This window comes from Pelobates fuscus, chromosome 2, assembly GCF_036172605.1.
Source record: "Pelobates fuscus isolate aPelFus1 chromosome 2, aPelFus1.pri, whole genome shotgun sequence".
NCBI lineage: Eukaryota > Metazoa > Chordata > Amphibia > Anura > Pelobatidae > Pelobates > Pelobates fuscus.
Genome location: NC_086318.1, coordinates 353,423,198 through 353,449,730, shown reverse-complemented (window position 1 = coordinate 353,449,730; position 26,533 = coordinate 353,423,198). Strand labels below are relative to the sequence as shown.

At 42.7% G+C, this 26,533-nt stretch overlaps 30 non-coding genes across 30 annotated transcripts; all 30 read left to right on the top strand.

The window, feature by feature from the left end:
* Positions 1-697: 697 nt before the first annotated feature.
* On the top strand, positions 698-838 carry LOC134593248 (U4 spliceosomal RNA). The gene has a single exon (XR_010089756.1). It is a non-coding gene; the product is annotated as a U4 spliceosomal RNA (small nuclear RNA).
* Positions 839-1,308: 470 nt separating this feature from the next.
* On the top strand, positions 1,309-1,475 carry LOC134590843 (U1 spliceosomal RNA). The gene has a single exon (XR_010087708.1). It is a non-coding gene; the product is annotated as a U1 spliceosomal RNA (small nuclear RNA).
* Positions 1,476-2,588: 1,113 nt separating this feature from the next.
* On the top strand, positions 2,589-2,755 carry LOC134589844 (U1 spliceosomal RNA). The gene has a single exon (XR_010086857.1). It is a non-coding gene; the product is annotated as a U1 spliceosomal RNA (small nuclear RNA).
* A 1,113-nt stretch (positions 2,756-3,868) lies between these two features.
* LOC134589842 (U1 spliceosomal RNA) lies at positions 3,869-4,035 on the top strand. Its single transcript, XR_010086856.1, has one exon. It is a non-coding gene; the product is annotated as a U1 spliceosomal RNA (small nuclear RNA).
* An 899-nt stretch (positions 4,036-4,934) lies between these two features.
* On the top strand, positions 4,935-5,075 carry LOC134593247 (U4 spliceosomal RNA). Its single transcript, XR_010089755.1, has one exon. It is a non-coding gene; the product is annotated as a U4 spliceosomal RNA (small nuclear RNA).
* Positions 5,076-5,545: 470 nt separating this feature from the next.
* LOC134589841 (U1 spliceosomal RNA) lies at positions 5,546-5,712 on the top strand. Its single transcript, XR_010086855.1, has one exon. It is a non-coding gene; the product is annotated as a U1 spliceosomal RNA (small nuclear RNA).
* Positions 5,713-6,611: 899 nt separating this feature from the next.
* On the top strand, positions 6,612-6,752 carry LOC134592743 (U4 spliceosomal RNA). Its single transcript, XR_010089325.1, has one exon. It is a non-coding gene; the product is annotated as a U4 spliceosomal RNA (small nuclear RNA).
* A 471-nt stretch (positions 6,753-7,223) lies between these two features.
* Positions 7,224-7,390, top strand: LOC134591256 (U1 spliceosomal RNA). Its single transcript, XR_010088059.1, has one exon. It is a non-coding gene; the product is annotated as a U1 spliceosomal RNA (small nuclear RNA).
* An 899-nt stretch (positions 7,391-8,289) lies between these two features.
* On the top strand, positions 8,290-8,430 carry LOC134592742 (U4 spliceosomal RNA). Its single transcript, XR_010089324.1, has one exon. It is a non-coding gene; the product is annotated as a U4 spliceosomal RNA (small nuclear RNA).
* Positions 8,431-8,900: 470 nt separating this feature from the next.
* Positions 8,901-9,067, top strand: LOC134589840 (U1 spliceosomal RNA). The gene has a single exon (XR_010086854.1). It is a non-coding gene; the product is annotated as a U1 spliceosomal RNA (small nuclear RNA).
* An 899-nt stretch (positions 9,068-9,966) lies between these two features.
* LOC134593126 (U4 spliceosomal RNA) lies at positions 9,967-10,107 on the top strand. Its single transcript, XR_010089653.1, has one exon. It is a non-coding gene; the product is annotated as a U4 spliceosomal RNA (small nuclear RNA).
* A 470-nt stretch (positions 10,108-10,577) lies between these two features.
* On the top strand, positions 10,578-10,744 carry LOC134589839 (U1 spliceosomal RNA). Its single transcript, XR_010086853.1, has one exon. It is a non-coding gene; the product is annotated as a U1 spliceosomal RNA (small nuclear RNA).
* Positions 10,745-11,642: 898 nt separating this feature from the next.
* Positions 11,643-11,783, top strand: LOC134593246 (U4 spliceosomal RNA). Its single transcript, XR_010089754.1, has one exon. It is a non-coding gene; the product is annotated as a U4 spliceosomal RNA (small nuclear RNA).
* A 470-nt stretch (positions 11,784-12,253) lies between these two features.
* LOC134590842 (U1 spliceosomal RNA) lies at positions 12,254-12,420 on the top strand. The gene has a single exon (XR_010087707.1). It is a non-coding gene; the product is annotated as a U1 spliceosomal RNA (small nuclear RNA).
* A 1,113-nt stretch (positions 12,421-13,533) lies between these two features.
* Positions 13,534-13,700, top strand: LOC134589838 (U1 spliceosomal RNA). The gene has a single exon (XR_010086852.1). It is a non-coding gene; the product is annotated as a U1 spliceosomal RNA (small nuclear RNA).
* An 899-nt stretch (positions 13,701-14,599) lies between these two features.
* On the top strand, positions 14,600-14,740 carry LOC134593245 (U4 spliceosomal RNA). The gene has a single exon (XR_010089753.1). It is a non-coding gene; the product is annotated as a U4 spliceosomal RNA (small nuclear RNA).
* A 470-nt stretch (positions 14,741-15,210) lies between these two features.
* LOC134589837 (U1 spliceosomal RNA) lies at positions 15,211-15,377 on the top strand. Its single transcript, XR_010086851.1, has one exon. It is a non-coding gene; the product is annotated as a U1 spliceosomal RNA (small nuclear RNA).
* Positions 15,378-16,276: 899 nt separating this feature from the next.
* LOC134592740 (U4 spliceosomal RNA) lies at positions 16,277-16,417 on the top strand. The gene has a single exon (XR_010089323.1). It is a non-coding gene; the product is annotated as a U4 spliceosomal RNA (small nuclear RNA).
* Positions 16,418-16,888: 471 nt separating this feature from the next.
* LOC134591255 (U1 spliceosomal RNA) lies at positions 16,889-17,055 on the top strand. The gene has a single exon (XR_010088058.1). It is a non-coding gene; the product is annotated as a U1 spliceosomal RNA (small nuclear RNA).
* An 899-nt stretch (positions 17,056-17,954) lies between these two features.
* LOC134593128 (U4 spliceosomal RNA) lies at positions 17,955-18,095 on the top strand. Its single transcript, XR_010089655.1, has one exon. It is a non-coding gene; the product is annotated as a U4 spliceosomal RNA (small nuclear RNA).
* Positions 18,096-18,565: 470 nt separating this feature from the next.
* Positions 18,566-18,732, top strand: LOC134589836 (U1 spliceosomal RNA). Its single transcript, XR_010086850.1, has one exon. It is a non-coding gene; the product is annotated as a U1 spliceosomal RNA (small nuclear RNA).
* An 899-nt stretch (positions 18,733-19,631) lies between these two features.
* On the top strand, positions 19,632-19,772 carry LOC134592223 (U4 spliceosomal RNA). The gene has a single exon (XR_010088880.1). It is a non-coding gene; the product is annotated as a U4 spliceosomal RNA (small nuclear RNA).
* Positions 19,773-20,243: 471 nt separating this feature from the next.
* LOC134589834 (U1 spliceosomal RNA) lies at positions 20,244-20,410 on the top strand. Its single transcript, XR_010086849.1, has one exon. It is a non-coding gene; the product is annotated as a U1 spliceosomal RNA (small nuclear RNA).
* Positions 20,411-21,309: 899 nt separating this feature from the next.
* LOC134593243 (U4 spliceosomal RNA) lies at positions 21,310-21,450 on the top strand. The gene has a single exon (XR_010089752.1). It is a non-coding gene; the product is annotated as a U4 spliceosomal RNA (small nuclear RNA).
* Positions 21,451-21,921: 471 nt separating this feature from the next.
* LOC134589833 (U1 spliceosomal RNA) lies at positions 21,922-22,088 on the top strand. Its single transcript, XR_010086848.1, has one exon. It is a non-coding gene; the product is annotated as a U1 spliceosomal RNA (small nuclear RNA).
* An 899-nt stretch (positions 22,089-22,987) lies between these two features.
* On the top strand, positions 22,988-23,128 carry LOC134592739 (U4 spliceosomal RNA). Its single transcript, XR_010089322.1, has one exon. It is a non-coding gene; the product is annotated as a U4 spliceosomal RNA (small nuclear RNA).
* A 471-nt stretch (positions 23,129-23,599) lies between these two features.
* Positions 23,600-23,766, top strand: LOC134591254 (U1 spliceosomal RNA). The gene has a single exon (XR_010088057.1). It is a non-coding gene; the product is annotated as a U1 spliceosomal RNA (small nuclear RNA).
* An 899-nt stretch (positions 23,767-24,665) lies between these two features.
* LOC134592738 (U4 spliceosomal RNA) lies at positions 24,666-24,806 on the top strand. Its single transcript, XR_010089321.1, has one exon. It is a non-coding gene; the product is annotated as a U4 spliceosomal RNA (small nuclear RNA).
* Positions 24,807-25,276: 470 nt separating this feature from the next.
* LOC134589832 (U1 spliceosomal RNA) lies at positions 25,277-25,443 on the top strand. The gene has a single exon (XR_010086847.1). It is a non-coding gene; the product is annotated as a U1 spliceosomal RNA (small nuclear RNA).
* Positions 25,444-26,342: 899 nt separating this feature from the next.
* LOC134592222 (U4 spliceosomal RNA) lies at positions 26,343-26,483 on the top strand. Its single transcript, XR_010088879.1, has one exon. It is a non-coding gene; the product is annotated as a U4 spliceosomal RNA (small nuclear RNA).
* The last annotated feature ends 50 nt before the right edge of the window (positions 26,484-26,533 follow it).

The following is a 26,533-nucleotide window of genomic DNA, read 5'->3' as shown; positions in this document are numbered from 1 at the left end:
AGCTTTTTTTTCATCATTTTTTTATCCTGACTTCTTTTGATTTATTGTATGCTTCAATGCAATGGAAGAAATAAAGAATTGGAGACCTATATTACGTCTTCCAACAGAACATAACGTTTGATTGAATTTCTGGGAAAAAAAGATTTTCTGGATCAAGGCAGTGAATTGCCGCTTGAGACAATCAGACCAAACCTTAGGAATAGCTGGGTGGTCGCTAGCACTTACTAATGAACACCATGGAATTTTGAAATAGCCACCACAAATGTTCTTTCAGGCATGTTGAGTGTGGATGAAGAGAAGACAGGTGCTAGGCAAGGGTCATTCCTATCGATGGAGTCATGAAATGTGTGACTTTGGGGACGAACGTAGACCAGCGATTGTGTACTCTGCCTAATGGCTGCTGTAGTAGAATCTTGGCAAAACTGTTTCCAAAGAGAGAAAAAAAATTGTACAAGGTTTGCTGCAAGATATGGTTGCCCTCAGTCTCTGTTATAGGTTTGGAACCATTCCAAGATGCCATATAAGAAGACCGAGGAATTTGTTGGGGTTTAAGCTTCCCTGTAGGAGGAAGCGGGCCTAATTAGAATATTGCCTCCCATAATCCTTTGCAATGGCTTATGGTCATGAACTTTTTCTCACCGCTGTCTTAAAGTTTCCTTACGTTGTAGCTCTTAAAAGCTGGCCCACTTGAACAGTTAGCTTTGCGCAGTGGCAGTATCGTAGCCCATGAGGTCAATCCGAGGCGTGATTATTGCTAATTGAAAACTTTACCCAATACCCTGCCATGATGACTTGAAATACAGTCAGCATTGGCAATTTTTGACAGGCTCTAAGGAGACTGAAAGATTGGTTTAATAAAAGTTTATGGCGCCCCATGTCTAGGGCGTGTCTTACGTGACTCCCGTTTCTTCCTGAGCTCTGTTGCACCATTCCTTCTGCTGGCTTCTTAGCATTTCCCTTTTACCTTTCTCTCCCACTGAATTCACTTGTTTCCGGCAGCACACTATTCTCACTACATGCTACGAATTCCCATCCTTCGGCTCATTGGCCTAGCATTTGCCTTTATGCAAATTGCTCCTTCGCACCCTGAATCCAGCTCAATTATTCACACCTAACCACCTGAAGGCACTAAAATTACTGGTAGCTAAGGAAAACAACGATCAGCCACGAGGTTTGGTAATCTTTTGTAGCCTTCTATCATTTGGATTATTTATTTGCTTTTTTTTTTTTTAACTTGCTTTATTATTTCACCACAGCCTAAAGGAAAGGCTTCCCAGCGGGCGTGCCTTTGAATGTACCCGTCATGTCATACTTACCTGGCAGGGGAGCAATAGCCATGATCCCTAAGGTGGTTCTCCCAGAGTGAGGCTGGTTCATTGCACTCCGTACCAGTTGACCTCTGCGATTTCCTCAAATGTGGGAAACTCGACTGCATAATTTATTGTAGTGGGGGACTGCGTTCGCGCTTTCCCCTGTGTTTGCTTGTTTGACAAAAATAGAGAACTTCACCAATTCTGACGAAGGATAATTTCAGCCACGGCACCCGTCTTCTTTGGCTCTTACTTTCCACATCAAGCAGGCAGCGACAATCATTTCCTAGGCTTGATCATTTTTATTATCTATGTTTTCTGGAGACCAGTTTTAAGCCAGAATTTCACTTTTTATTTTAACTTTTCAGCTTTTTTTTCATCATTTTTTTATCCTGACTTCTTTTGATTTATTGTATGCTTCAATGCAATGGAAGAAATAAAGAATTGGAGACCTATATTACGTCTTCCAACAGAACGTAACGTTTGATTGAATTTCTGGGAAAAAAAAGATTTTCTGGATCAAGGCAGTGAATTGCCGCTTGAGACAATCAGACCAAACCTTAGGAATAGCTGGGTGGTCGCTAGCACTTACTAATGAACACCATGGAATTTTGAAAAAGCCACCACAAATGTTCTTTCAGCCCTGTTGAGTGTGGATGAAGAGAAGACAGGTGCTAGGCAAGGGTCATTCCTATCGATGGAGTCATGAAATGTGTGACTTTGGGGACGAACGTAGACCAGCGGATTGTGTACTCTGCCTAATGGCTGCTGTAGTAGAATCTTGGCAAAACCGTTTCCAAAGAGAGAAAAAAAATTGTACAAGGTTTGCTGCAAGATATGGTTGCCCTCACTCTCTGTTATAGGTGACTCCCGTTTCTTCCTGAGCTCTGTTGCACCATTCCTTCTGCTGGCTTCTTAGCATTTCCCTTTTACCTTTCTCTCCCACTGAATTCACTTGTTTCCGGCAGCACACTATTCTCACTACATGCTACGAATTCCCATCCTTCGGCTCATTGGCCTAGCATTTGCCTTTATGCAAATTGCTCCTTCGCACCCTGAATCCAGCTCAATTATTCACACCTAACCACCTGAAGGCACTAAAATTACTGGTAGCTAAGGAAAACAACGATCAGCCACGAGGTTTGGTAATCTTTTGTAGCCTTCTATCATTTGGATTATTTATTTGCTTTTTTTTTTTTTTAACTTGCTTTATTATTTCACCACAGCCTAAAGGAAAGGCTTCCCAGCGGGCGTGCCTTTGAATGTACCCGTCATGTCATACTTACCTGGCAGGGGAGCAATAGCCATGATCCCTAAGGTGGCTCTCCCAGAGTGAGGCTGGTTCATTGCACTCCGTACCAGTTGACCTCTGCGATTTCCTCAAATGTGGGAAACTCGACTGCATAATTTATGGTAGTGGGGGACTGCGTTCGCGCTTTCCCCTGTGTTTGCTTGTTTGACAAAAATAGAGAACTTCACCAATTCTGACGAAGGATAATTTCAGCCACGGCACCCGTCTTCTTTGGCTCTTACTTTCCACATCAAGCAGGCAGCGACAATCATTTCCTAGGCTTGATCATTTTTATTATCTATGTTTTCTGGAGACCAGTTTTAAGCCAGAATTTCACTTTTTATTTTAACTTTTCAGCTTTTTTTTCATCATTTTTTTATCCTGACTTCTTTTGATTTATTGTATGCTTCAATGCAATGGAAGAAATAAAGAATTGGAGACCTATATTACGTCTTCCAACAGAACGTAACGTTTGATTGAATTTCTGGGAAAAAAAAGATTTTCTGGATCAAGGCAGTGAATTGCCGCTTGAGACAATCAGACCAAACCTTAGGAATAGCTGGGTGGTCGCTAGCACTTACTAATGAACACCATGGAATTTTGAAAAAGCCACCACAAATGTTCTTTCAGCCCTGTTGAGTGTGGATGAAGAGAAGACAGGTGCTAGGCAAGGGTCATTCCTATCGATGGAGTCATGAAATGTGTGACTTTGGGGACGAACGTAGACCAGCGGATTGTGTACTCTGCCTAATGGCTGCTGTAGTAGAATCTTGGCAAAACCGTTTCCAAAGAGAGAAAAAAAATTGTACAAGGTTTGCTGCAAGATATGGTTGCCCTCACTCTCTGTTATAGGTGACTCCCGTTTCTTCCTGAGCTCTGTTGCACCATTCCTTCTGCTGGCTTCTTAGCATTTCCCTTTTACCTTTCTCTCCCACTGAATTCACTTGTTTCCGGCAGCACACTATTCTCACTACATGCTACGAATTCCCATCCTTCGGCTCATTGGCCTAGCATTTGCCTTTATGCAAATTGCTCCTTCGCACCCTGAATCCAGCTCAATTATTCACACCTAACCACCTGAAGGCACTAAAATTACTGGTAGCTAAGGAAAACAACGATCAGCCACGAGGTTTGGTAATCTTTTGTAGCCTTCTATCATTTGGATTATTTATTTGCTTTTTTTTTTTTTTAACTTGCTTTATTATTTCACCACAGCCTAAAGGAAAGGCTTCCCAGCGGGCGTGCCTTTGAATGTACCCGTCATGTCATACTTACCTGGCAGGGGAGCAATAGCCATGATCCCTAAGGTGGCTCTCCCAGAGTGAGGCTGGTTCATTGCACTCCGTACCAGTTGACCTCTGCGATTTCCTCAAATGTGGGAAACTCGACTGCATAATTTATGGTAGTGGGGGACTGCGTTCGCGCTTTCCCCTGTGTTTGCTTGTTTGACAAAAATAGAGAACTTCACCAATTCTGACGAAGGATAATTTCAGCCACGGCACCCGTCTTCTTTGGCTCTTACTTTCCGCATCAAGCAGGCAGCGACAATCATTTCCTAGGCTTGATCATTTTTATTATCTATGTTTTCTGGAGACCAGTTTTAAGCCAGAATTTCACTTTTTATTTTAACTTTTCAGCTTTTTTTTCATCATTTTTTTGTCCTGACTTCTTTTGATTTATTGTATGCTTCAATGCAATGGAAGAAATAAAGAATTGGAGACCTATATTACGTCTTCCAACAGAACGTAACGTTTGATTGAATTTCTGGGAAAAAAAGATTTTCTGGATCAAGGCAGTGAATTGCCGCTTGAGACAATCAGACCAAACCTTAGGAATAGCTGGGTGGTCGCTAGCACTTACTAATGAACACCATGGAATTTTGAAAAAGCCACCACAAATGTTCTTTCAGCCCTGTTGAGTGTGGATGAAGAGAAGACAGGTGCTAGGCAAGGGTCATTCCTATCGATGGAGTCATGAAATGTGTGACTTTGGGGACGAACGTAGACCAGCGGATTGTGTACTCTGCCTAATGGCTGCTGTAGTAGAATCTTGGCAAAACTGTTTCCAAAGAGCGAAAAAAAATTGTACAAGGTTTGCTGCAAGATATGGTTGCCCTCACTCTCTGTTATAGGTTTGGAACCATTCCAAGATGCCATATAAGAAGACCGAGGAATTTGTTGGGGTTTAAGCTTCCCTGTAGGAGGAAGCGGGCCTAATTAGAATATTGCCTCCCATAATCCTTTGCAATGGCTTATGGTCATGAACTTTTTCTCACCGCTGTCTTAAAGTTTCCTTACGTGGTAGCTCTTAAAAGCTGGCCCACTTGAACAGCTAGCTTTGCGCAGTGGCAGTATCGTAGCCCATGAGGTCAATCCGAGGCGTGATTATTGCTAATTGAAAACTTTACCCAATACCCTGCCATGATGACTTGAAATACAGTCAGCATTGGCAATTTTTGACAGGCTCTAAGGAGACTGAAAGATTGGTTTAATAAAAGTTTATGGCGCCCCATGTCTAGGGCGTGTCTTACGTGACTCCCGTTTCTTCCTGAGCTCTGTTGCACCATTCCTTCCGCTGGCTTCTTAGCATTTCCCTTTTACCTTTCTCTCCCACTGAATTCACTTGTTTCCGGCAGCACACTATTCTCACTAGATGCTACGAATTCCCATCCTTCGGCTCATTGGCCTAGCATTTGCCTTTATGCAAATTGCTCCTTCGCACCCTGAATCCAGCTCAATTATTCACACCTAACCACCTGAAGGCACTAAAATTACTGGTAGCTAAGGAAAACAACGATCAGCCATGAGGTTTGGTAATCTTTTGTAGCCTTCTATCATTTGGATTATTTATTTGCTTTTTTTTTTTTTAACTTGCTTTATTATTTCACCACAGCCTAAAGGAAAGGCTTCCCAGCGGGCGTGCCTTTGAATGTACCCGTCATGTCATACTTACCTGGCAGGGGAGCAATAGCCATGATCCCTAAGGTGGCTCTCCCAGAGTGAGGCTGGTTCATTGCACTCCGTACCAGTTGACCTCTGCGATTTCCTCAAATGTGGGAAACTCGACTGCATAATTTATGGTAGTGGGGGACTGCGTTCGCGCTTTCCCCTGTGTTTGCTTGTTTGACAAAAATAGAGAACTTCACCAATTCTGATGAAGGATAATTTCAGCCACGGCACCCGTCTTCTTTGGCTCTTACTTTCCACATCAAGCAGGCAGCGACAATCATTTCCTAGGCTTGATCATTTTTATTATCTATGTTTTCTGGAGACCAGTTTTAAGCCAGAATTTCACTTTTTATTTTAACTTTTCAGCTTTTTTTTCATCATTTTTTTATCCTGACTTCTTTTGATTTATTGTATGCTTCAATGCAATGGAAGAAATAAAGAATTGGAGACCTATATTACGTCTTCCAACAGAACGTAACGTTTGATTGAATTTCTGGGAAAAAAAGATTTTCTGGATCAAGGCAGTGAATTGCCGCTTGAGACAATCAGACCAAACCTTAGGAATAGCTGGGTGGTCGCTAGCACTTACTAATGAACACCATGGAATTTTGAAAAAGCCACCACAAATGTTCTTTCAGCCCTGTTGAGTGTGGATGAAGAGAAGACAGGTGCTAGGCAAGGGTCATTCCTATTGATGGAGTCATGAAATGTGTGACTTTGGGGACGAACGTAGACCAGCGGATTGTGTACTCTGTCTAATGGCTGCTGTAGTAGAATCTTGGCAAAACCGTTTCCAAAGAGAGAAAAAAAATTGTACAAGGTTTGCTGCAAGATATGGTTGCCCTCACTCTCTGTTATAGGTTTGGAACCATTCCAAGATGCCATATAAGAAGACCGAGGAATTTGTTGGGGTTTAAGCTTCCCTGTAGGAGGAAGCGGGCCTAATTAGAATATTGCCTCCCACAATCCTTTGCAATGGCTTATGGTCATGAACTTTTTCTCACCGCTGTCTTAAAGTGTCCTTACGTGGTAGCTCTTAAAAGCTGGCCCACTTGAACAGTTAACTTTGCGCAGTGGCAGTATCGTAGCCCATGAGGTCAATCCGAGGCGTGATTATTGCTAATTGAAAACTTTACCCAATACCCCGCCATGATGACTTGAAATACAGTCAGCATTGGCAATTTTTGACAGGCTCTAAGGAGACTGAAAGATTGGTTTAATAAAAGTTTATGGCGCCCCATGTCTAGGGCGTGTCTTACGTGACTCCCGTTTCTTCCTGAGCTATGTTGCACTATTCCTTCCGCTGGCTTCTTAGCATTTCCCTTTTACCTTTCTCTCCCACTGAATTCACTTGTTTCCGGCAGCACACTATTCTCACTACATGCTACGAATTCCCATCCTTCGGCTCATTGGCCTAGCATTTGCCTTTATGCAAATTGCTCCTTCGCACCCTGAATCCAGCTCAATTATTCACACCTAACCACCTGAAGGCACTAAAATTACTGGTAGCTAAGGAAAACAACGATCAGCCACGAGGTTTGGTAATCTTTTGTAGCCTTCTATCATTTGGATTATTTATTTGCTTTTTTTTTTTTTTAACTTGCTTTATTATTTCACCACAGCCTAAAGGAAAGGCTTCCCAGCGGGCGTGCCTTTGAATGTACCCGTCATGTCATACTTACCTGGCAGGGGAGCAATAGCCATGATCCCTAAGGTGGCTCTCCCAGAGTGAGGCTGGTTCATTGCACTCCGTACCAGTTGACCTCTGCGATTTCCTCAAATGTGGGAAACTCGACTGCATAATTTATGGTAGTGGCGGACTGCGTTCGCGCTTTCCCCTGTGTTTGCTTGTTTGACAAAAATAGAGAACTTCACAAATTCTGATGAAGGATAATTTCAGCCACGGCACCCGTCTTCTTTGGCTCTTACTTTCCACATCAAGCAGGCAGCGACAATCATTTCCTAGGCTTGATCATTTTTATTATCTATGTTTTCTGGAGACCAGTTTTAAGACAGAATTTCACTTTTTATTTTAACTTTTCAGCTTTTTTTTCATCATTTTTTTATCCTGACTTCTTTTGATTTATTGTATGCTTCAATGCAATGGAAGAAATAAAGAATTGGAGACCTATATTACGTCTTCCAACAGAACGTAACGTTTGATTGAATTTCTGGGAAAAAAAGATTTTCTGGATCAAGGCAGTGAATTGCCGCTTGAGACAATCAGACCAAACCTTAGGAATAGCTGGGTGGTCGCTAGCACTTACTAATGAACACCATGGAATTTTGAAAAAGCCACCACAAATGTTCTTTCAGCCCTGTTGAGTGTGGATGAAGAGAAGACAGGTGCTAGGCAAGGGTCATTCCTATCGATGGAGTCATGAAATGTGTGACTTTGGGGACGAACGTAGACCAGCGGATTGTGTACTCTGCCTAATGGCTGCTGTAGTAGAATCTTGGCAAAACCGTTTCCAAAGAGAGAAAAAAAATTGTACAAGGTTTGCTGCAAGATATGGTTGCCCTCACTCTCTGTTATAGGTTTGGAACCATTCCAAGATGCCATATAAGAAGACCGAGGAATTTGTTGGGGTTTAAGCTTCCCTGTAGGAGGAAGCGGGCCTAATTAGAATATTGCCTCCCACAATAATTTGCAATGGCTTATGGTCATGAACTTTTTCTCACCGCTGTCTTAAAGTGTCCTTACGTGGTAGCTCTTAAAAGCTGGCCCACTTGAACAGTTAACTTTGCGCAGTGGCAGTATCGTAGCCCATGAGGTCAATCCGAGGCGTGATTATTGCTAATTGAAAACTTTACCCAATACCCCGCCATGATGACTTGAAATACAGTCAGCATTGGCAATTTTTGACAGGCTCTAAGGAGACTGAAAGATTGGTTTAATAAAAGTTTATGGCGCCCCATGTCTAGGGCGTGTCTTACGTGACTCCCGTTTCTTCCTGAGCTCTGTTGCACCATTCCTTCCGCTGGCTTCTTAGCATTTCCCTTTTACCTTTCTCTCCCACTGAATTCACTTGTTTCCGGCAGCACACTATTCTCACTCCATGCTACGAATTCCCATCCTTCGGCTCATTGGCCTAGCATTTGTCTTTATGCAAATTGCTCCTTCGCACCCTGAATCCAGCTCAATTATTCACACCTAACCACCTGAAGGCACTAAAATTACTGGTAGCTAAGGAAAACAACGATCAGCCACGAGGTTTGGTAATCTTTTGTAGCCTTCTATCATTTGGATTATTTATTTGCTTTTTTTTTTTTTAACTTGCTTTATTATTTCACCACAGCCTAAAGGAAAGGCTTCCCAGCGGGCGTGCCTTTGAATGTACCCGTCATGTCATACTTACCTGGCAGGGGAGCAATAGCCATGATCCCTAAGGTGGCTCTCCCAGAGTGAGGCTGGTTCATTGCACTCCGTACCAGTTGACCTCTGCGATTTCCTCAAATGTGGGAAACTCGACTGCATAATTTATGGTAGTGGGGGACTGCGTTCGCGCTTTCCCCTGTGTTTGCTTGTTTGACAAAAATAGAGAACTTCACCAATTCTGACGAAGGATAATTTCAGCCACGGCACCCGTCTTCTTTGGCTCTTACTTTCCGCATCAAGCAGGCAGCGACAATCATTTCCTAGGCTTGATCATTTTTATTATCTATGTTTTCTGGAGACCAGTTTTAAGCCAGAATTTCACTTTTTATTTTAACTTTTCAGCTTTTTTTTCATCATTTTTTTATCCTGACTTCTTTTGATTTATTGTATGCTTCAATGCAATGGAAGAAATAAAGAATTGGAGACCTATATTACGTCTTCCAACAGAACGTAACGTTTGATTGAATTTCTGGGAAAAAAAGATTTTCTGGATCAAGGCAGTGAATTGCCGCTTGAGACAATCAGACCAAACCTTAGGAATAGCTGGGTGGTCGCTAGCACTTACTAATGAACACCATGGAATTTTGAAAAAGCCACCACAAATGTTCTTTCAGCCCTGTTGAGTGTGGATGAAGAGAAGACAGGTGCTAGGCAAGGGTCATTCCTATCGATGGAGTCATGAAATGTGTGACTTTGGGGACGAACGTAGACCAGCGGATTGTGTACTCTGCCTAATGGCTGCTGTAGTAGAATCTTGGCAAAACTGTTTCCAAAGAGCGAAAAAAAATTGTACAAGGTTTCCTGCAAGATATGGTTGCCCTCACTCTCTGTTATAGGTTTGGAACCATTCCAAGATGCCATATAAGAAGACCGAGGAATTTGTTGGGGTTTAAGCTTCCCTGTAGGAGGAAGCGGGCCTAATTAGAATATTGCCTCCCATAATCCTTTGCAATGGCTTATGGTCATGAACTTTTTCTCACCGCTGTCTTAAAGTTTCCTTACGTGGTAGCTCTTAAAAGCTGGCCCACTTGAACAGCTAGCTTTGCGCAGTGGCAGTATCGTAGCCCATGAGGTCAATCCGAGGCGTGATTATTGCTAATTGAAAATTTTACCCAATACCCCGCCATGATGACTTGAAATACAGTCAGCATTGGCAATTTTTGACAGGCTCTAAGGAGACTGAAAGATTGGTTTAATAAAAGTTTATGGCGCCCCATGTCTAGGGCGTGTCTTACGTGACTCCCGTTTCTTCCTGAGCTCTGTTGCACCATTCCTTCCGCTGGCTTCTTAGCATTTCCCTTTTACCTTTCTCTCCCACTGAATTCACTTGTTTCCGGCAGCACACTATTCTCACTACATGCTACGAATTCCCATCCTTCGGCTCATTGGCCTAGCATTTGTCTTTATGCAAATTGCTCCTTCGCACCCTGAATCCAGCTCAATTATTCACACCTAACCACCTGAAGGCACTAAAATTACTGGTAGCTAAGGAAAACAACGATCAGCCACGAGGTTTGGTAATCTTTTGTAGCCTTCTATCATTTGGATTATTTATTTGCTTTTTTTTTTTTTAACTTGCTTTATTATTTCACCACAGCCTAAAGGAAAGGCTTCCCAGCGGGCGTGCCTTTGAATGTACCCGTCATGTCATACTTACCTGGCAGGGGAGCAATAGCCATGATCCCTAAGGTGGCTCTCCCAGAGTGAGGCTGGTTCATTGCACTCCGTACCAGTTGACCTCTGCGATTTCCTCAAATGTGGGAAACTCGACTGCATAATTTATGGTAGTGGGGGACTGCGTTCGCGCTTTCCCCTGTGTTTGCTTGTTTGACAAAAATAGAGAACTTCACCAATTCTGACGAAGGATAATTTCAGCCACGGCACCCGTCTTCTTTGGCTCTTACTTTCCGCATCAAGCTGGCAGCGACAATCATTTCCTAGGCTTGATCATTTTTATTATCTATGTTTTCTGGAGACCAGTTTTAAGCCAGAATTTCACTTTTTATTTTAACTTTTCAGCTTTTTTTTCATCATTTTTTTATCCTGACTTCTTTTGATTTATTGTATGCTTCAATGCAATGGAAGAAATAAAGAATTGGAGACCTATATTACGTCTTCCAACAGAACATAACGTTTGATTGAATTTCTGGGAAAAAAAGATTTTCTGGATCAAGGCAGTGAATTGCCGCTTGAGACAATCAGACCAAACCTTAGGAATAGCTGGGTGGTCGCTAGCACTTACTAATGAACACCATGGAATTTTGAAATAGCCACCACAAATGTTCTTTCAGGCATGTTGAGTGTGGATGAAGAGAAGACAGGTGCTAGGCAAGGGTCATTCCTATCGATGGAGTCATGAAATGTGTGACTTTGGGGACGAACGTAGACCAGCGATTGTGTACTCTGCCTAATGGCTGCTGTAGTAGAATCTTGGCAAAACTGTTTCCAAAGAGAGAAAAAAAATTGTACAAGGTTTGCTGCAAGATATGGTTGCCCTCACTCTCTGTTATAGGTTTGGAACCATTCCAAGATGCCATATAAGAAGACCGAGGAATTTGTTGGGGTTTAAGCTTCCCTGTAGGAGGAAGCGGGCCTAATTAGAATATTGCCTCCCATAATCCTTTGCAATGGCTTATGGTCATGAACTTTTTCTCACCGCTGTCTTAAAGTTTCCTTACGTTGTAGCTCTTAAAAGCTGGCCCACTTGAACAGTTAGCTTTGCGCAGTGGCAGTATCGTAGCCCATGAGGTCAATCCGAGGCGTGATTATTGCTAATTGAAAACTTTACCCAATACCCTGCCATGATGACTTGAAATACAGTCAGCATTGGCAATTTTTGACAGGCTCTAAGGAGACTGAAAGATTGGTTTAATAAAAGTTTATGGCGCCCCATGTCTAGGGCGTGTCTTACGTGACTCCCGTTTCTTCCTGAGCTCTGTTGCACCATTCCTTCTGCTGGCTTCTTAGCATTTCCCTTTTACCTTTCTCTCCCACTGAATTCACTTGTTTCCGGCAGCACACTATTCTCACTACATGCTACGAATTCCCATCCTTCGGCTCATTGGCCTAGCATTTGCCTTTATGCAAATTGCTCCTTCGCACCCTGAATCCAGCTCAATTATTCACACCTAACCACCTGAAGGCACTAAAATTACTGGTAGCTAAGGAAAACAACGATCAGCCACGAGGTTTGGTAATCTTTTGTAGCCTTCTATCATTTGGATTATTTATTTGCTTTTTTTTTTTTTAACTTGCTTTATTATTTCACCACAGCCTAAAGGAAAGGCTTCCCAGCGGGCGTGCCTTTGAATGTACCCGTCATGTCATACTTACCTGGCAGGGGAGCAATAGCCATGATCCCTAAGGTGGTTCTCCCAGAGTGAGGCTGGTTCATTGCACTCCGTACCAGTTGACCTCTGCGATTTCCTCAAATGTGGGAAACTCGACTGCATAATTTATTGTAGTGGGGGACTGCGTTCGCGCTTTCCCCTGTGTTTGCTTGTTTGACAAAAATAGAGAACTTCACCAATTCTGACGAAGGATAATTTCAGCCACGGCACCCGTCTTCTTTGGCTCTTACTTTCCACATCAAGCAGGCAGCGACAATCATTTCCTAGGCTTGATCATTTTTATTATCTATGTTTTCTGGAGACCAGTTTTAAGCCAGAATTTCACTTTTTATTTTAACTTTTCAGCTTTTTTTTCATCATTTTTTTATCCTGACTTCTTTTGATTTATTGTATGCTTCAATGCAATGGAAGAAATAAAGAATTGGAGACCTATATTACGTCTTCCAACAGAACGTAACGTTTGATTGAATTTCTGGGAAAAAAAAGATTTTCTGGATCAAGGCAGTGAATTGCCGCTTGAGACAATCAGACCAAACCTTAGGAATAGCTGGGTGGTCGCTAGCACTTACTAATGAACACCATGGAATTTTGAAAAAGCCACCACAAATGTTCTTTCAGCCCTGTTGAGTGTGGATGAAGAGAAGACAGGTGCTAGGCAAGGGTCATTCCTATCGATGGAGTCATGAAATGTGTGACTTTGGGGACGAACGTAGACCAGCGGATTGTGTACTCTGCCTAATGGCTGCTGTAGTAGAATCTTGGCAAAACCGTTTCCAAAGAGAGAAAAAAAATTGTACAAGGTTTGCTGCAAGATATGGTTGCCCTCACTCTCTGTTATAGGTGACTCCCGTTTCTTCCTGAGCTCTGTTGCACCATTCCTTCTGCTGGCTTCTTAGCATTTCCCTTTTACCTTTCTCTCCCACTGAATTCACTTGTTTCCGGCAGCACACTATTCTCACTACATGCTACGAATTCCCATCCTTCGGCTCATTGGCCTAGCATTTGCCTTTATGCAAATTGCTCCTTCGCACCCTGAATCCAGCTCAATTATTCACACCTAACCACCTGAAGGCACTAAAATTACTGGTAGCTAAGGAAAACAACGATCAGCCACGAGGTTTGGTAATCTTTTGTAGCCTTCTATCATTTGGATTATTTATTTGCTTTTTTTTTTTTTTAACTTGCTTTATTATTTCACCACAGCCTAAAGGAAAGGCTTCCCAGCGGGCGTGCCTTTGAATGTACCCGTCATGTCATACTTACCTGGCAGGGGAGCAATAGCCATGATCCCTAAGGTGGCTCTCCCAGAGTGAGGCTGGTTCATTGCACTCCGTACCAGTTGACCTCTGCGATTTCCTCAAATGTGGGAAACTCGACTGCATAATTTATGGTAGTGGGGGACTGCGTTCGCGCTTTCCCCTGTGTTTGCTTGTTTGACAAAAATAGAGAACTTCACCAATTCTGACGAAGGATAATTTCAGCCACGGCACCCGTCTTCTTTGGCTCTTACTTTCCGCATCAAGCAGGCAGCGACAATCATTTCCTAGGCTTGATCATTTTTATTATCTATGTTTTCTGGAGACCAGTTTTAAGCCAGAATTTCACTTTTTATTTTAACTTTTCAGCTTTTTTTTCATCATTTTTTTGTCCTGACTTCTTTTGATTTATTGTATGCTTCAATGCAATGGAAGAAATAAAGAATTGGAGACCTATATTACGTCTTCCAACAGAACGTAACGTTTGATTGAATTTCTGGGAAAAAAAGATTTTCTGGATCAAGGCAGTGAATTGCCGCTTGAGACAATCAGACCAAACCTTAGGAATAGCTGGGTGGTCGCTAGCACTTACTAATGAACACCATGGAATTTTGAAAAAGCCACCACAAATGTTCTTTCAGCCCTGTTGAGTGTGGATGAAGAGAAGACAGGTGCTAGGCAAGGGTCATTCCTATCGATGGAGTCATGAAATGTGTGACTTTGGGGACGAACGTAGACCAGCGGATTGTGTACTCTGCCTAATGGCTGCTGTAGTAGAATCTTGGCAAAACTGTTTCCAAAGAGCGAAAAAAAATTGTACAAGGTTTGCTGCAAGATATGGTTGCCCTCACTCTCTGTTATAGGTTTGGAACCATTCCAAGATGCCATATAAGAAGACCGAGGAATTTGTTGGGGTTTAAGCTTCCCTGTAGGAGGAAGCGGGCCTAATTAGAATATTGCCTCCCATAATCCTTTGCAATGGCTTATGGTCATGAACTTTTTCTCACCGCTGTCTTAAAGTTTCCTTACGTGGTAGCTCTTAAAAGCTGGCCCACTTGAACAGCTAGCTTTGCGCAGTGGCAGTATCGTAGCCCATGAGGTCAATCCGAGGCGTGATTATTGCTAATTGAAAACTTTACCCAATACCCTGCCATGATGACTTGAAATACAGTCAGCATTGGCAATTTTTGACAGGCTCTAAGGAGACTGAAAGATTGGTTTAATAAAAGTTTATGGCGCCCCATGTCTAGGGCGTGTCTTACGTGACTCCCGTTTCTTCCTGAGCTCTGTTGCACCATTCCTTCCGCTGGCTTCTTAGCATTTCCCTTTTACCTTTCTCTCCCACTGAATTCACTTGTTTCCGGCAGCACACTATTCTCACTAGATGCTACGAATTCCCATCCTTCGGCTCATTGGCCTAGCATTTGCCTTTATGCAAATTGCTCCTTCGCACCCTGAATCCAGCTCAATTATTCACACCTAACCACCTGAAGGCACTAAAATTACTGGTAGCTAAGGAAAACAACGATCAGCCATGAGGTTTGGTAATCTTTTGTAGCCTTCTATCATTTGGATTATTTATTTGCTTTTTTTTTTTTTAACTTGCTTTATTATTTCACCACAGCCTAAAGGAAAGGCTTCCCAGCGGGCGTGCCTTTGAATGTACCCGTCATGTCATACTTACCTGGCAGGGGAGCAATAGCCATGATCCCTAAGGTGGCTCTCCCAGAGTGAGGCTGGTTCATTGCACTCCGTACCAGTTGACCTCTGCGATTTCCTCAAATGTGGGAAACTCGACTGCATAATTTATGGTAGTGGGGGACTGCGTTCGCGCTTTCCCCTGTGTTTGCTTGTTTGACAAAAATAGAGAACTTCACCAATTCTGATGAAGGATAATTTCAGCCACGGCACCCGTCTTCTTTGGCTCTTACTTTCCACATCAAGCAGGCAGCGACAATCATTTCCTAGGCTTGATCATTTTTATTATCTATGTTTTCTGGAGACCAGTTTTAAGCCAGAATTTCACTTTTTATTTTAACTTTTCAGCTTTTTTTTCATCATTTTTTTATCCTGACTTCTTTTGATTTATTGTATGCTTCAATGCAATGGAAGAAATAAAGAATTGGAGACCTATATTACGTCTTCCAACAGAACGTAACGTTTGATTGAATTTCTGGGAAAAAAAGATTTTCTGGATCAAGGCAGTGAATTGCCGCTTGAGACAATCAGACCAAACCTTAGGAATAGCTGGGTGGTCGCTAGCACTTACTAATGAACACCATGGAATTTTGAAAAAGCCACCACAAATGTTCTTTCAGCCCTGTTGAGTGTGGATGAAGAGAAGACAGGTGCTAGGCAAGGGTCATTCCTATTGATGGAGTCATGAAATGTGTGACTTTGGGGACGAACGTAGACCAGCGGATTGTGTACTCTGTCTAATGGCTGCTGTAGTAGAATCTTGGCAAAACCGTTTCCAAAGAGAGAAAAAAAATTGTACAAGGTTTGCTGCAAGATATGGTTGCCCTCACTCTCTGTTATAGGTTTGGAACCATTCCAAGATGCCATATAAGAAGACCGAGGAATTTGTTGGGGTTTAAGCTTCCCTGTAGGAGGAAGCGGGCCTAATTAGAATATTGCCTCCCACAATCCTTTGCAATGGCTTATGGTCATGAACTTTTTCTCACCGCTGTCTTAAAGTGTCCTTACGTGGTAGCTCTTAAAAGCTGGCCCACTTGAACAGTTAACTTTGCGCAGTGGCAGTATCGTAGCCCATGAGGTCAATCCGAGGCGTGATTATTGCTAATTGAAAACTTTACCCAATACCCCGCCATGATGACTTGAAATACAGTCAGCATTGGCAATTTTTGACAGGCTCTAAGGAGACTGAAAGATTGGTTTAATAAAAGTTTATGGCGCCCCATGTCTAGGGCGTGTCTTACGTGACTCCCGTTTCTTCCTGAGCTATGTTGCACTATTCCTTCCGCTGGCTTCTTAGCATTTCCCTTTTACCTTTCTCTCCCACTGAATTCACTTGTTTCCGGCAGCACACTATTCTCACTACATGCTACGAATTCCCATCCTTCGGCTCATTGGCCTAGCATTTGCCTTTATGCAAATTGCTCCTTCGCACCCTGAATCCAGCTCAATTATTCACACCTAACCACCTGAAGGCACTAAAATTACTGGTAGCTAAGGAAAACAACGATCAGCCACGAGGTTTGGTAATCTTTTGTAGCCTTCTATCATTTGGATTATTTATTTGCTTTTTTTTTTTTTTAACTTGCTTTATTATTTCACCACAGCCTAAAGGAAAGGCTTCCCAGCGGGCGTGCCTTTGAATGTACCCGTCATGTCATACTTACCTGGCAGGGGAGCAATAGCCATGATCCCTAAGGTGGCTCTCCCAGAGTGAGGCTGGTTCATTGCACTCCGTACCAGTTGACCTCTGCGATTTCCTCAAATGTGGGAAACTCGACTGCATAATTTATGGTAGTGGCGGACTGCGTTCGCGCTTTCCCCTGTGTTTGCTTGTTTGACAAAAATAGAGAACTTCACAAATTCTGATGAAGGATAATTTCAGCCACGGCACCCGTCTTCTTTGGCTCTTACTTTCCACATCAAGCAGGCAGCGACAATCATTTCCTAGGCTTGATCATTTTTATTATCTATGTTTTCTGGAGACCAGTTTTAAGACAGAATTTCACTTTTTATTTTAACTTTTCAGCTTTTTTTTCATCATTTTTTTATCCTGACTTCTTTTGATTTATTGTATGCTTCAATGCAATGGAAGAAATAAAGAATTGGAGACCTGTATTACGTCTTCCAACAGAACGTAACGTTTGATTGAATTTCTGGGAAAAAAAGATTTTCTGGATCAAGGCAGTGAATTGCCGCTTGAGACAATCAGACCAAACCTTAGGAATAGCTGGGTGGTCGCTAGCACTTACTAATGAACACCATGGAATTTTGAAAAAGCCACCACAAATGTTCTTTCAGCCCTGTTGAGTGTGGATGAAGAGAAGACAGGTGCTAGGCAAGGGTCATTCCTATCGATGGAGTCATGAAATGTGTGACTTTGGGGACGAACGTAGACCAGCGGATTGTGTACTCTGCCTAATGGCTGCTGTAGTAGAATCTTGGCAAAACCGTTTCCAAAGAGAGAAAAAAAATTGTACAAGGTTTGCTGCAAGATATGGTTGCCCTCACTCTCTGTTATAGGTTTGGAACCATTCCAAGATGCCATATAAGAAGACCGAGGAATTTGTTGGGGTTTAAGCTTCCCTGTAGGAGGAAGCGGGCCTAATTAGAATATTGCCTCCCACAATAATTTGCAATGGCTTATGGTCATGAACTTTTTCTCACCGCTGTCTTAAAGTGTCCTTACGTGGTAGCTCTTAAATGCTGGCCCACTTGAACAGTTAACTTTGCGCAGTGGCACTATCGTAGCCCATGAGGTCAATCCGAGGCGTGATTATTGCTAATTGAAAACTTTACCCAATACCCCGCCATGATGACTTGAAATACAGTCAGCATTGGCAATTTTTGACAGGCTCTAAGGAGACTGAAAGATTGGTTTAATAAAAGTTTATGGCGCCCCATGTCTAGGGCGTGTCTTACGTGACTCCCGTTTCTTCCTGAGCTCTGTTGCACCATTCCTTCCGCTGGCTTCTTAGCATTTCCCTTTTACCTTTCTCTCCCACTGAATTCACTTGTTTCCGGCAGCACACTATTCTCACTCCATGCTACGAATTCCCATCCTTCGGCTCATTGGCCTAGCATTTGTCTTTATGCAAATTGCTCCTTCGCACCCTGAATCCAGCTCAATTATTCACACCTAACCACCTGAAGGCACTAAAATTACTGGTAGCTAAGGAAAACAACGATCAGCCACGAGGTTTGGTAATCTTTTGTAGCCTTCTATCATTTGGATTATTTATTTGCTTTTTTTTTTTTTAACTTGCTTTATTATTTCACCACAGCCTAAAGGAAAGGCTTCCCAGCGGGCGTGCCTTTGAATGTACCCGTCATGTCATACTTACCTGGCAGGGGAGCAATAGCCATGATCCCTAAGGTGGCTCTCCCAGAGTGAGGCTGGTTCATTGCACTCCGTACCAGTTGACCTCTGCGATTTCCTCAAATGTGGGAAACTCGACTGCATAATTTATGGTAGTGGGGGACTGCGTTCGCGCTTTCCCCTGTGTTTGCTTGTTTGACAAAAATAGAGAACTTCACCAATTCTGACGAAGGATAATTTCAGCCACGGCACCCGTCTTCTTTGGCTCTTACTTTCCGCATCAAGCAGGCAGCGACAATCATTTCCTAGGCTTGATCATTTTTATTATCTATGTTTTCTGGAGACCAGTTTTAAGCCAGAATTTCACTTTTTATTTTAACTTTTCAGCTTTTTTTTCATCATTTTTTTATCCTGACTTCTTTTGATTTATTGTATGCTTCAATGCAATGGAAGAAATAAAGAATTGGAGACCTATATTACGTCTTCCAACAGAACGTAACGTTTGATTGAATTTCTGGGAAAAAAAGATTTTCTGGATCAAGGCAGTGAATTGCCGCTTGAGACAATCAGACCAAACCTTAGGAATAGCTGGGTGGTCGCTAGCACTTACTAATGAACACCATGGAATTTTGAAAAAGCCACCACAAATGTTCTTTCAGCCCTGTTGAGTGTGGATGAAGAGAAGACAGGTGCTAGGCAAGGGTCATTCCTATCGATGGAGTCATGAAATGTGTGACTTTGGGGACGAACGTAGACCAGCGGATTGTGTACTCTGCCTAATGGCTGCTGTAGTAGAATCTTGGCAAAACTGTTTCCAAAGAGCGAAAAAAAATTGTACAAGGTTTCCTGCAAGATATGGTTGCCCTCACTCTCTGTTATAGGTTTGGAACCATTCCAAGATGCCATATAAGAAGACCGAGGAATTTGTTGGGGTTTAAGCTTCCCTGTAGGAGGAAGCGGGCCTAATTAGAATATTGCCTCCCATAATCCTTTGCAATGGCTTATGGTCATGAACTTTTTCTCACCGCTGTCTTAAAGTTTCCTTACGTGGTAGCTCTTAAAAGCTGGCCCACTTGAACAGCTAGCTTTGCGCAGTGGCAGTATCGTAGCCCATGAGGTCAATCCGAGGCGTGATTATTGCTAATTGAAAACTTTACCCAATACCCCGCCATGATGACTTGAAATACAGTCAGCATTGGCAATTTTTGACAGGCTCTAAGGAGACTGAAAGATTGGTTTAATAAAAGTTTATGGCGCCCCATGTCTAGGGCGTGTCTTACGTGACTCCCGTTTCTTCCTGAGCTCTGTTGCACCATTCCTTCCGCTGGCTTCTTAGCATTTCCCTTTTACCTTTCTCTCCCACTGAATTCACTTGTTTCCGGCAGCACACTATTCTCACTACATGCTACGAATTCCCATCCTTCGGCTCATTGGCCTAGCATTTGCCTTTATGCAAATTGCTCCTTCGCACCCTGAATCCAGCTCAATTATTCACACCTAACCACCTGAAGGCACTAAAATTACTGGTAGCTAAGGAAAACAACGATCAGCCACGAGGTTTGGTAATCTTTTGTAGCCTTCTATCATTTGGATTATTTATTTGCTTTTTTTTTTTTTTAACTTGCTTTATTATTTCACCACAGCCTAAAGGAAAGGCTTCCCAGCGGGCGTGCCTTTGAATGTACCCGTCATGTCATACTTACCTGGCAGGGGAGCAATAGCCATGATCCCTAAGGTGGCTCTCCCAGAGTGAGGCTGGTTCATTGCACTCCGTACCAGTTGACCTCTGCGATTTCCTCAAATGTGGGAAACTCGACTGCATAATTTATGGTAGTGGGGGACTGCGTTCGCGCTTTCCCCTGTGTTTGCTTGTTTGACAAAAATAGAGAACTTCACCAATTCTGACGAAGGATAATTTCAGCCACGGCACCCGTCTTCTTTGGCTCTTACTTTCCGCATCAAGCAGGCAGCGACAATCATTTCCTAGGCTTGATCATTTTTATTATCTATGTTTTCTGGAGACCAGTTTTAAGCCAGAATTTCACTTTTTATTTTAACTTTTCAGCTTTTTTTTCATCATTTTTTTATCCTGACTTCTTTTGATTTATTGTATGCTTCAATGCAATGGAAGAAATAAAGAATTGGAGACCTATATTACGTCTTCCAACAGAACGTAACGTTTGATTGAATTTCTGGGAAAAAAAGATTTTCTGGATCAAGGCAGTGAATTGCCGCTTGAGACAATCAGACCAAACCTTAGGAATAGCTGGGTGGTCGCTAGCACTTACTAATGAACACCATGGAATTTTGAAAAAGCCACCACAAATGTTCTTTCAGCCCTGTTGAGTGTGGATGAAGAGAAGACAGGTGCTAGGCAAGGGTCATTCCTATCGATGGAGTCATGAAATGTGTGACTTTGGGGACGAACGTAGACCAGCGGATTGTGTACTCTGCCTAATGGCTGCTGTAGTAGAATCTTGGCAAAACTGTTTCCAAAGAGCGAAAAAAAATTGTACAAGGTTTGCTGCAAGATATGGTTGCCCTCACTCTCTGTTATAGGTTTGGAACCATTCCAAGATGCCATATAAGAAGACCGAGGAATTTGTTGGGGTTTAAGCTTCCCTGTAGGAGGAAGCGGGCCTAATTAGAATATTGCCTCCCATAATCCTTTGCAATGGCTTATGGTCATGAACTTTTTCTCACCGCTGTCTTAAAGTTTCCTTACGTGGTAGCTCTTAAAAGCTGGCCCACTTGAACAGCTAGCTTTGCGCAGTGGCAGTATCGTAGCCCATGAGGTCAATCCGAGGCGTGATTATTGCTAATTGAAAACTTTACCCAATACCCTGCCATGATGACTTGAAATACAGTCAGCATTGGCAATTTTTGACAGGCTCTAAGGAGACTGAAAGATTGGTTTAATAAAAGTTTATGGCGCCCCATGTCTAGGGCGTGTCTTACGTGACTCCCGTTTCTTCCTGAGCTCTGTTGCACCATTCCTTCCGCTGGCTTCTTAGCATTTCCCTTTTACCTTTCTCTCCCACTGAATTCACTTGTTTCCGGCAGCACACTATTCTCACTACATGCTACGAATTCCCATCCTTCGGCTCATTGGCCTAGCATTTGCCTTTATGCAAATTGCTCCTTCGCACCCTGAATCCAGCTCAATTATTCACACCTAACCACCTGAAGGCACTAAAATTACTGGTAGCTAAGGAAAACAACGATCAGCCATGAGGTTTGGTAATCTTTTGTAGCCTTCTATCATTTGGATTATTTATTTGCTTTTTTTTTTTTTTAACTTGCTTTATTATTTCACCACAGCCTAAAGGAAAGGCTTCCCAGCGGGCGTGCCTTTGAATGTACCCGTCATGTCATACTTACCTGGCAGGGGAGCAATAGCCATGATCCCTAAGGTGGCTCTCCCAGAGTGAGGCTGGTTCATTGCACTCCGTACCAGTTGACCTCTGCGATTTCCTCAAATGTGGGAAACTCGACTGCATAATTTATGGTAGTGGGGGACTGCGTTCGCGCTTTCCCCTGTGTTTGCTTGTTTGACAAAAATAGAGAACTTCACCAATTCTGATGAAGGATAATTTCAGCCACGGCACCCGTCTTCTTTGGCTCTTACTTTACACATCAAGCAGGCAGCGACAATCATTTCCTAGGCTTGATCATTTTTATTATCTATGTTTTCTGGAGACCAGTTTTAAGCCAGAATTTCACTTTTTATTTTAACTTTTCAGCTTTTTTTTCATCATTTTTTTATCCTGACTTCTTTTGATTTATTGTATGCTTCAATGCAATGGAAGAAATAAAGAATTGGAGACCTATATTACGTCTTCCAACAGAACGTAACGTTTGATTGAATTTCTGGGAAAAAAAGATTTTCTGGATCAAGGCAGTGAATTGCCGCTTGAGACAATCAGACCAAACCTTAGGAATAGCTGGGTGGTCGCTAGCACTTACTAATGAACACCATGGAATTTTGAAAAAGCCACCACAAATGTTCTTTCAGCCCTGTTGAGTGTGGATGAAGAGAAGACAGGTGCTAGGCAAGGGTCATTCCTATTGATGGAGTCATGAAATGTGTGACTTTGGGGACGAACGTAGACCAGCGGATTGTGTACTCTGTCTAATGGCTGCTGTAGTAGAATCTTGGCAAAACCGTTTCCAAAGAGAGAAAAAAAATTGTACAAGGTTTGCTGCAAGATATGGTTGCCCTCACTCTCTGTTATAGGTTTGGAACCATTCCAAGATGCCATATAAGAAGACCGAGGAATTTGTTGGGGTTTAAGCTTCCCTGTAGGAGGAAGCGGGCCTAATTAGAATATTGCCTCCCACAATCCTTTGCAATGGCTTATGGTCATGAACTTTTTCTCACCGCTGTCTTAAAGTGTCCTTACGTGGTAGCTCTTAAAAGCTGGCCCACTTGAACAGTTAACTTTGCGCAGTGGCAGTATCGTAGCCCATGAGGTCAATCCGAGGCGTGATTATTGCTAATTGAAAACTTTACCCAATACCCCGCCATGATGACTTGAAATACAGTCAGCATTGGCAATTTTTGACAGGCTCTAAGGAGACTGAAAGATTGGTTTAATAAAAGTTTATGGCGCCCCATGTCTAGGGCGTGTCTTACGTGACTCCCGTTTCTTCCTGAGCTATGTTGCACTATTCCTTCCGCTGGCTTCTTAGCATTTCCCTTTTACCTTTCTCTCCCACTGAATTCACTTGTTTCCGGCAGCACACTATTCTCACTACATGCTACGAATTCCCATCCTTCGGCTCATTGGCCTAGCATTTGCCTTTATGCAAATTGCTCCTTCGCACCCTGAATCCAGCTCAATTATTCACACCTAACCACCTGAAGGCACTAAAATTACTGGTAGCTAAGGAAAACAACGATCAGCCACGAGGTTTGGTAATCTTTTGTAGCCTTCTATCATTTGGATTATTTATTTGCTTTTTTTTTTTTTTAACTTGCTTTATTATTTCACCACAGCCTAAAGGAAAGGCTTCCCAGCGGGCGTGCCTTTGAATGTACCCGTCATGTCATACTTACCTGGCAGGGGAGCAATAGCCATGATCCCTAAGGTGGCTCTCCCAGAGTGAGGCTGGTTCATTGCACTCCGTACCAGTTGACCTCTGCGATTTCCTCAAATGTGGGAAACTCGACTGCATAATTTATGGTAGTGGCGGACTGCGTTCGCGCTTTCCCCTGTGTTTGCTTGTTTGACAAAAATAGAGAACTTCACAAATTCTGATGAAGGATAATTTCAGCCACGGCACCCGTCTTCTTTGGCTCTTACTTTCCACATCAAGCAGGCAGCGACAATCATTTCCTAGGCTTGATCATTTTTATTATCTATGTTTTCTGGAGACCAGTTTTAAGACAGAATTTCACTTTTTATTTTAACTTTTCAGCTTTTTTTTCATCATTTTTTTATCCTGACTTCTTTTGATTTATTGTATGCTTCAATGCAATGGAAGAAATAAAGAATTGGAGACCTATATTACGTCTTCCAACAGAACGTAACGTTTGATTGAATTTCTGGGAAAAAAAGATTTTCTGGATCAAGGCAGTGAATTGCCGCTTGAGACAATCAGACCAAACCTTAGGAATAGCTGGGTGGTCGCTAGCACTTACTAATGAACACCATGGAATTTTGAAAAAGCCACCACAAATGTTCTTTCAGCCCTGTTGAGTGTGGATGAAGAGAAGACAGGTGCTAGGCAAGGGTCATTCCTATCGATGGAGTCATGAAATGTGTGACTTTGGGGACGAACGTAGACCAGCGGATTGTGTACTCTGCCTAATGGCTGCTGTAGTAGAATCTTGGCAAAACCGTTTCCAAAGAGAGAAAAAAAATTGTACAAGGTTTGCTGCAAGATATGGTTGCCCTCACTCTCTGTTATAGGTTTGGAACCATTCCAAGATGCCATATAAGAAGACCGAGGAATTTGTTGGGGTTTAAGCTTCCCTGTAGGAGGAAGCGGGCCTAATTAGAATATTGCCTCCCACAATAATTTGCAATGGCTTATGGTCATGAACTTTTTCTCACCGCTGTCTTAAAGTGTCCTTACGTGGTAGCTCTTAAAAGCTGGCCCACTTGAACAGTTAACTTTGCGCAGTGGCAGTATCGTAGCCCATGAGGTCAATCCGAGGCGTGATTATTGCTAATTGAAAACTTTACCCAATACCCCGCCATGATGACTTGAAATACAGTCAGCATTGGCAATTTTTGACAGGCTCTAAGGAGACTGAAAGATTGGTTTAATAAAAGTTTATGGCGCCCCATGTCTAGGGCGTGTCTTACGTGACTCCCGTTTCTTCCTGAGCTCTGTTGCACCATTCCTTCCGCTGGCTTCTTAGCATTTCCCTTTTACCTTTCTCTCCCACTGAATTCACTTGTTTCCGGCAGCACACTATTCTCACTCCATGCTACGAATTCCCATCCTTCGGCTCATTGGCCTAGCATTTGTCTTTATGCAAATTGCTCCTTCGCACCCTGAATCCAGCTCAATTATTCACACCTAACCACCTGAAGGCACTAAAATTACTGGTAGCTAAGGAAAACAACGATCAGCCACGAGGTTTGGTAATCTTTTGTAGCCTTCTATCATTTGGATTATTTATTTGCTTTTTTTTTTTTTAACTTGCTTTATTATTTCACCACAGCCTAAAGGAAAGGCTTCCCAGCGGGCGTGCCTTTGAATGTACCCGTCATGTCATACTTACCTGGCAGGGGAGCAATAGCCATGATCCCTAAGGTGGCTCTCCCAGAGTGAGGCTGGTTCATTGCACTCCGTACCAGTTGACCTCTGCGATTTCCTCAAATGTGGGAAACTCGACTGCATAATTTATGGTAGTGGGGGACTGCGTTCGCGCTTTCCCCTGTGTTTGCTTGTTTGACAAAAATAGAGAACTTCACCAATTCTGACGAAGGATAATTTCAGCCACGGCACCCGTCTTCTTTGGCTCTTACTTTCCGCATCAAGCAGGCAGCGACAATCATTTCCTAGGCTTGATCATTTTTATTATCTATGTTTTCTGGAGACCAGTTTTAAGCCAGAATTTCACTTTTTATTTTAACTTTTCAGCTTTTTTTTCATCATTTTTTTATCCTGACTTCTTTTGATTTATTGTATGCTTCAATGCAATGGAAGAAATAAAGAATTGGAGACCTATATTACGTCTTCCAACAGAACGTAACGTTTGATTGAATTTCTGGGAAAAAAAGATTTTCTGGATCAAGGCAGTGAATTGCCGCTTGAGACAATCAGACCAAACCTTAGGAATAGCTGGGTGGTCGCTAGCACTTACTAATGAACACCATGGAATTTTGAAAAAGCCACCACAAATGTTCTTTCAGCCCTGTTGAGTGTGGATGAAGAGAAGACAGGTGCTAGGCAAGGGTCATTCCTATCGATGGAGTCATGAAATGTGTGACTTTGGGGACGAACGTAGACCAGCGGATTGTGTACTCTGCCTAATGGCTGCTGTAGTAGAATCTTGGCAAAACTGTTTCCAAAGAGCGAAAAAAAATTGTACAAGGTTTCCTGCAAGATATGGTTGCCCTCACTCTCTGTTATAGGTTTGGAACCATTCCAAGATGCCATATAAGAAGACCGAGGAATTTGTTGGGGTTTAAGCTTCCCTGTAGGAGGAAGCGGGCCTAATTAGAATATTGCCTCCCATAATCCTTTGCAATGGCTTATGGTCATGAACTTTTTCTCACCGCTGTCTTAAAGTTTCCTTACGTGGTAGCTCTTAAAAGCTGGCCCACTTGAACAGCTAGCTTTGCGCAGTGGCAGTATCGTAGCCCATGAGGTCAATCCGAGGCGTGATTATTGCTAATTGAAAACTTTACCCAATACCCCGCCATGATGACTTGAAATACAGTCAGCATTGGCAATTTTTGACAGGCTCTAAGGAGACTGAAAGATTGGTTTAATAAAAGTTTATGGCGCCCCATGTCTAGGGCGTG